This window comes from Heptranchias perlo, chromosome 13, assembly GCF_035084215.1.
Source record: "Heptranchias perlo isolate sHepPer1 chromosome 13, sHepPer1.hap1, whole genome shotgun sequence".
Classification (NCBI taxonomy): domain Eukaryota; kingdom Metazoa; phylum Chordata; class Chondrichthyes; order Hexanchiformes; family Hexanchidae; genus Heptranchias; species Heptranchias perlo.
In genome coordinates, this window is record NC_090337.1 from 60,251,225 (window position 1) to 60,259,088 (window position 7,864).

Here is a 7,864-nt window from a genome sequence, read left to right on the forward strand (position 1 = left end):
CCCTTTACCTCTTCTACCTCCATCTCAACGAGGGGTCTCTTCCATAAGTCGTAGGTAAGGGAACACAGGTAAACAGGCTGCACTGGCTCTAGTCAGGGTTGTGGGTTAGATGGGGCTGATGGGGTCAGAGCGCCGGTGGTGGCTGCTACCTTCCCTGGACCAGTCAATAGGGTTCTCATGGCGTCCAAAAATGACTCGACCGTGGCGGGAGGGATTCCTGTCTCTGCCTTTTGGGCTGGGGTTGAGGAATTATTTCCCTTGTTATCTTTCCAAGGATTCTTACACTCCTTCCTCCAGTGTCCATCCTTCCCACACCCATAACAGTTAAGCTTTGTGCTGGAGGGGTTATTCCCTTCCTGATGCCACTCCTTCCTACCCTGGCCGGGTTTCATTTCATGCACTTTCCCTTTAGGTGGGTGTGCATCGGTTCCTTTACCATTACGGTAAGCAATGGTCAATTGTCTGACCACTGTGAGTTCGGTAGTCAGGGGATTCTTTGGGTCAAACCACATTCCTGCCGCGGCCCTGACCTGTGGCAAGCTGTTTGCAACCAGGCAACGGAGCCAGTGGGCCCGCTGATCCTGGTCCAGGTTAGCCCGGTTAGGCATCCCACTGCATGCGCTCCTATACACCGGCCACAACCTGTCTGCAAAAGCCTGCGGGGTTTCTCCTACGAGCTGCACTGTTTTTTCCACCCGGGAGAAAGGACTTCCCTCATTCATCCCCATGGCCTCAAGAACTTTCTCCTTGAGCTCCCCATAATCACACTGTCCCATCTTACATTGGTCAGAGAGGGACTGGAAGAGCTTACTCTCCAGGGAGAATAGCAGCATTTTGGCCTGTTCAGCATCATTGTACTCGTTGATGCTGCTTGTTCCACTTCCCTGAAGTGGACCGAGGGGTCCCCATTTGCAGCAAGTTTAGTTAAATGGCTTACCATGGACCTAAGCTGTTGGGTGCCGTGGGGAACTACGAACTGGTTTTGGAGGGGTCCCTCATCCCCGTTATCAGCGGGCGGGCCGAACCTTTGCTGCCGGGCCGGGCACATCGGCCCCGGTCCCAGCCTCTCTTGCTGGGGGTTTTCCTCCTCAGCTTCTGCCCCTAATTCCACCCCCCTCTCCTGCCAGATTTCGCTAAAGCTTGGCGCTACGGGTGGTGGTCGTGGGCCCTCCTGCTCCTCAACCGGGTCGTCCCTTGGCACTACCTGTGGTGTCTGAACCGTTCTCCCCAGGTTCCCTGTGAAGTCGACCTGGGCTGCACTCGGGCTTATGAGGCATACCATGCTTTTTGCCGTCCTTAGAGCAAGGTTCAGACTCTCTATCTGCTTCTGGCAGGGGCCATGGTCTGCATCCTCAAACCTCTGTGTGCTCACTATCTTATAGGCTGCCTGTAAGCCTTTTACTTTCTCCTCCTGCTCTCTTACTTGACTTGCCAGGCGGGCATTCTTTTCCCGCAACCTCAGCTCGTTGTTCTTGGCCTCAGTGACCTGACACTGTAAATATTCCTGCTGGGTCTTATGCTCCCCCACTCACTGCACCCTTTCCTGGTTCAGAGTCTGCAATGCTAACAGTAACTTCTCCCCTGCTAGGGCCTCGTTTGGACTTCAACGGCTGACTGCCGGATCTCAGCTGCCTGTGCTTCAACTAGCCTGTCCAAAAGCTGGATCTGTTTCTTGAAGCACATCAGCCAGACTGCCTTTTCTATGGATTTCTTACGATCCTTCCCTCCTGTCCATTTAGCTGCAGCATCTACCGGGCGCCCAGCCTTTAACAGATTAGTGACCCACTTTTTTCCCATATTCACCTTACTGAACACATAATCTGAAATCCTCTCTTCCATTACAGTTCTCTCTTCCAAATCAGTGTCCACTGTGTCACATCCCTTTTGCCAAAGTCGCTTCGTGATCGCCATTTGTAGGGGGTGGTGGTGTGTGTCAGCTTCACTTCTGACTACTGAGCGGTCCGAATCGCTCCCACTCCCTGGGTTCTAGACCTTGGAATTATTTGGGGGTTGTGACAAAAAAATGCAGCAGACAACTGGTTTTGGTACAAGAAAAGAAACTGGGTTTATTGAAGTCACAAATGAACTTATAACATTAGGATAACACTGAGATACAAAGTACACTTAGTTAAGAATGGGGAACACACGGCAAAACAAGGGAAAATCACCCTACTAATCCCCTTACCCTTGTCCCACCCCCAAAACCTAACTAAATTGAACTAGGAGAGGTCAGGAATCATGCTCACCAAACCAGGGTTGCTTGACAGTTCGAAATCCAGCCAGGTAAGCCGGTTGCAGTTTTGGGGTACGCTCTTTATGTCCTCTGGGCCCTGCCGTCCCCACGTGGTCCTGGTCTGTGGAATCTGCGAAGGTTCTTCAGTTGGATAGAGTCTGTTGGTACAGTAAGGCGCAGTTGTGGGTGGGCAATCTTCGTGGAGGGCTGCGGTTGCCTTGTTGCTGCTCCAAAACTGCTGTTTAAAACCTGTTCCAAAACAAACCCCCCTGTGCTTCATAACTGATGGCCCAGTTATACTGTTTTTCGAATTTCTTATCTGAATCCAAAACAAGGTTAGTTCTTTGTCTGATTATGGTGGGCTTCTTCAGGTGATTGTTGGCTTCCTGTCCCCGTAACTAGTCTTGAACTGAAAGCCATTGTATTGATGGGTTTGCATAATTGCATAGATTGCTACCTTCCCTGGTTTAGTAGTTAGTAGCGATAATTTATGCAAGGTTTTGATGGGCTTTAGTTTCGTGTAAGCTGAAGTCTTTCTCTGGGTTGATTGTTTTAAAGGGAAGAATGCGTATTCTGTCTTCTCTCATTGTTTGGTTTTCAGGAACAATCCACACTGCACCCAACAAGCCCGGGCATGTCTTAAAAAGTCCAAAAGTTATATCCTTGTTGATGATATGAAAAAAATGTGGGAATTTTGAGAACCCTTCGGTGAGGGGGGCGGTGGTGGAGGGGGAAGGGGGATCCAGACTTTCAGGTGTACTGAGGCTGACAGCACTTTGGTGCAAGTCTCAGTAAAAAAATCACTATCAATCTCCAGAAATCTCTGTTCTTCCGATATCAGGCTGCGCTGAGCCTAAATTCTGGGGCATAAATCTATGCCAGTGCATTACTGGTGTTGTTGCAGGAAATTCGAATTAGCTGCTGTGCTGCATGGGGATGGGGTTATGTAAATGAGCAGCACAGGGTTTTGGCAGACGTATTTCGGAAGCGACGCAATCGATCGAGGAAATTTGGGGTAAAACTAGTGTAAAATAGGTACACGAAGCTGCACTTACATTGTAGTTACGCAGAAAAGTTCAAGGAAATTCTGGGCCACAGCATCTTTCCTCGTTAATTTGATATACATTTTTTTTAAGTTTAATTTTGAAAGCAAACAAATCGTCTTTGAAGAAAGCAGTTAAAAAAGTAGGTTACAGGGGTGGAAGAGAGGAAGTAAACAGGTTGAGGATGAGGGACCCTCTCGCACCTGCCCTTGGTGGGGGCAAGTAGCAATGGGGTGGGAGTGAATAGAGGATTTAGGTTGAAGTGAATAACATCAAATCAAGTGGGATGGGAGGATGCAGGGGCGGTGTGGATAGTTCATAGGGAATGAAGTAGTTGTACTGATGGGAATGAGGGGCTAATAGGAAGGAGATGGGCTACTGGGAAGGTGAAGGGATAGGAGATCTGAGAAGGCACAGACAGCCATCACTAATAATTTTAGCCTGAAATAAGGATGTGACATTTTGTTATTTACCACCTTTCACAATAAACAGATGAGCACAGTGGGTATCCTATGTGGCCTCTGGTGTTTTATATTGTAACTAAAGGGAAGTTGTTAGTCTTGTAGCTTGCTATTCTATTCACTACACACACAAGGTTTCGCTTTATATGAGACTTGGTTTGCTTATGGAAATCTCCTTTTTGGTGTGAAAGAAGTTTAAAGAATTGGTGAGAGGCCAATTGATAACAGCAAATCCAAATGTACCCTTTTCCAGAGTGCAGAAATTGCACTATCTTTGCAGTTTAAAAAAATCTTATGCTTTGAATATTTCTGGTTTTCTTCGTTGGTTTGTTATTCCTTCAAAACACTTTAGTTATCACCTGTTGTGCCATGTAGCGGAAAGGCACAGATTCATACCCATAATTATGCAGGGGGAGACCATTGGGGAACAAATCAATTCAAACACTCTAACAACCCTGGTTATAGAATTGTAAATAATTTTACAACACCAAGTTATAGTCCAGCAATTTTATTTTAAATTCACAAGCTTTCGGAGGCTTCCTCCTTCCTCAGGTGAACGAAATGAAATCCTCGAAATGAAATCGCATTTATAATTCACAGAACAATGCTTGGTGATTACAGACAGTTTTTTCAACTGCCCGTTGCCAAGGCAATCAGTGTGCAGACAGACAGGTGTTACCTGCAAGGTCTCAGAATATACAAATCATTTGTATATTCTGAGACCTTGCAGGTAACACCTGTCTGTCTGCACACTGATTGCCTTGGCAACGGGCAGTTGAAAAAACTGTCTGTAATCACCAAGCATTGTTCTGTGAATTATAAATGCGATTTCATTTCGAGGATTTCATTTCGTTCACCTGAGGAAGGAGGAAGCCTCCGAAAGCTTGTGAATTTAAAATAAAATTGCTGGACTATAACTTGGTGTTGTAAAATTGTTTACAATTGTCAACCCCAGTCCATCACCGGCATCTCCACATCATGGTTATAGAATGGCATTGGGAAATACCTGCAAACTGGGTTTCTTGGTTGAGGAATGTCTTTAGATTAAGGAGGAGCAACAAAAACTAAAGAAATAACTTTAAATATGGTGAAAATGAACATTATAGATTACATTTTACTCTGTCCATTATATCACAGGTAAATCCAGATTTGGAAAGATTTTGGATCCATGTGCTTGCTGATGGCTACAGGTTAGCACTGCTATGGAAATAAGGTGGCATCTACCTGGATACCGACATTATATCAATGAAGCCTTTGCTGTTTGCCAATTTTACCTGTGGAGACCATGTAAACTAAGCCAGTAATGGAGGAATGGGGTTTTATGAAAGCCATCCTTTTATGGAAGATTTTGTGGCCCATTAAATTGGATGCATTTGGGGTCAATAAGGTCCTGCACTGATAACCCGTGTTCTGAAGCGATGGTGCCTGTCTAATAACCTGGCCAACTTCACTGGAAAAGAATGCAATGGCATCTCTTTATGGATCGCAAGGCAATTCTATCCAATCCCATATCCAAGCTGGGAAAATTACTATGTTCTCTGGAAGAAGGAGCATATAGAAAGCTTCTTCTCAGGTACATATGGCGCACATGTCTGGAACTATAAGAATTCTAATAAGAAAAGGAAAGTAATTCCTGGACGTGGATCTTTAATGGAATATCTTTTTCAGACGTATTGTCCAACTACATACAAAAATTTAATTCAAACTAGGAATAGTTCAGAGTCACTTAGGGCCTGAAATTTTGGGGACCACGGAGGACATTAAGTGGATAGTTTGCCCAAAATGGGGGGAACAGTTTGGGTCAGAGCCTGGAAATTCCATCCATTACACCTTCATTAGGCCCATCAGAATTCTCACTGGCTGAGAGCTGGACTGAGTTCTATTGCAGACCTAGTAAAGGCTCCAAGACAGCACTAAAATGACCATTTGGTCCCGAAGGAGCTTTTCAAAATCTCAACAGCATTTTCTCTTTGGCCCTTGCTGAGCCAAGGTCCTTGCCATCAAAGCGGGACGGGATGTCCGATTTTCCTGCCAACTGTCTAGACAGGCACCTCTAATACACCTGTACAGATGTGGGCCACCTGCCCTAATTATTGCAATGTGTGCGTTCCTGTGATTTGCGTCTGGGTCTGAGTCACTCGTCACAGGCGGATGCCAGGCCCAATCTGCCCCACTTCCGTTGGCCGAAATGGACACTAGGAATTTCAGGCTCTGATCAGAATATTTTCTCTTGGGGCTGGGAAATCTCGGCTCAAATCAAAAAAAATTGATGGAGTAGTTCCAAATTAAGCAATAAATAGTGATTTGGCACCAAGTCACCTTGGTTTGAAATGAAAACCAAGAAACTCTGGCATGTGAATAAAAATGTTACTTTACTGCAGAAAGGAGCAAACTTTACTCTGAAGTTGTGTTTTTAAGACATGTTGTTGGGGTTCTATTGTGATCAAGTTACTTTAAACATTGGCCCAGAATTTGCAGTCAAAATAAGGGGGAGGCTAACAACGCTCTCAGTTATTTATGCTCAAATCGCACAGCAATTTCAGGCGAGGGCAGATGCGCAGTTAAACGTGAAAATCCGGAAGTTGCTGCCTGAGATGCGCCGCTCCACTGTTAGCTTTGTGAAAACGGTATCTCACTGTCTGACTCACCATTGAAATGCATTGAATGGCGTGAAGTTGCTGTATTTATGCGGTAGATACGGACTAAACTCACCAAAGTAAGTTAGGGCTTATCCATTTCGGTCTAAGTACCCTTTTCAACGGCGTGGTAAGTGTTAATTACTGCCGACCAACCACTCTGACAATGAAAATTAACTATTACTAGTGTGGAGTCTCTTCCTTCAGCTTTTAATTGTTGTTGCAGAATTTAAGGAAAAAATTAAATTACAGAAGCTTTTCCTTTCTGTCGCTTTTCTCTCTCTCTTAATCGAACCTTTCTTTCTCTCTCTTTGGGGGTGATTTTAAACCCCAAGAACGGGTGGGTTGGGGGCGGGTGGGAGTTGAAAATAGTTGTTTTGGGTTGCAACCGCAACCCGGCTTTATTTCCGGGTTTAATGTCGGTGTGTAAAAGTACAGGCTTCCCACTGGGAATGCAAAGTCTGAAAATTTTGTGGTTGCATCCCAAAAAAACAACTATTTTCAACTCACACCCACCCGTTTTTTGGGGTTTAAAATCACCCCCTTTATTTCTCTTTCTGTGCCTGATGTGACATTGAATTCACTATTCTAACTTACACTTCCTGGTTCAGACTCATTCATTTCACAGTCTTTCAGTCTGATTGGTTAAGGAGATAGACCATTGCTTGACCTGTTCACACAGATCCCAGATGCCCTGTAGAGGGCACCGCGCTGTTTCCATCTCACATTTCCAGCATCTTCCAGTTGTTGGCCAGGGGCTGCGGAAAGTAACCTGAGATTTCCAGCTGCTGACACACAGGCAAGAGCAACTTTTGAACTGAAGTAATTAAACGGGCAAGTGCAAATCTAACTAACAGCGGGCACTGGTCGTTGACCAGCTACAGCAAATTTGGGTTTTTAAGGCATGTTCTTGGGGTTCTGTTGTGGTAGATGTAAGAAATATGATTTCTAGACCAAGTCATAGTCATGTATCCCAGCCTGCAATGCTTTAGGTGCGGGGCTAAAAAGCGAAGACTTGTGTCTGTGAGAATACAAAGGGAACCAGTACTCCACAGGAAATGATGTGCCTGACATCAGGCAAAGTGTTTGAGACTATTACAAAGACAATAAAACTGTGATGTGGAGATGCCGGTGATGGACTGGGGTGGACAAATGTAAGGAGTCTTACAACACCAGGTTATAGTCCAACATCTTTATTTGGAATCACAAGCTTTCGGAGCACTCACCTGATGAAGGAGGAAAGCTCCGAAAGCTTGTGATTCCAAATAAAGATGTTGGACTATAACCTGGTGTTGTAAGACTACTTACAATAAAACTGTGAACAGACATATTGAAGATCAAATTGTCAGAAACAGATAACAAAACGTCCCTAGGCATAATCAAAGACTCAGGACCTGGACACAGACTAATCCTGTGATGTTATTTGCAGGAGCTTTGTTCAATTAGGTAACTTTTGTGATTGGCATATACAGGAGGAGACATCTTAAATGT

At 45.1% G+C, this 7,864-nt stretch overlaps 1 pseudogene; it reads left to right on the forward strand.

Moving 5' to 3' along the window:
* The first annotated feature begins 3,183 nt into the window (after positions 1-3,183).
* On the forward strand, positions 3,184-7,557 carry LOC137331153 (alpha-1,4-N-acetylglucosaminyltransferase pseudogene; annotated as a pseudogene).
* Positions 7,558-7,864: the final 307 nt, after the last annotated feature.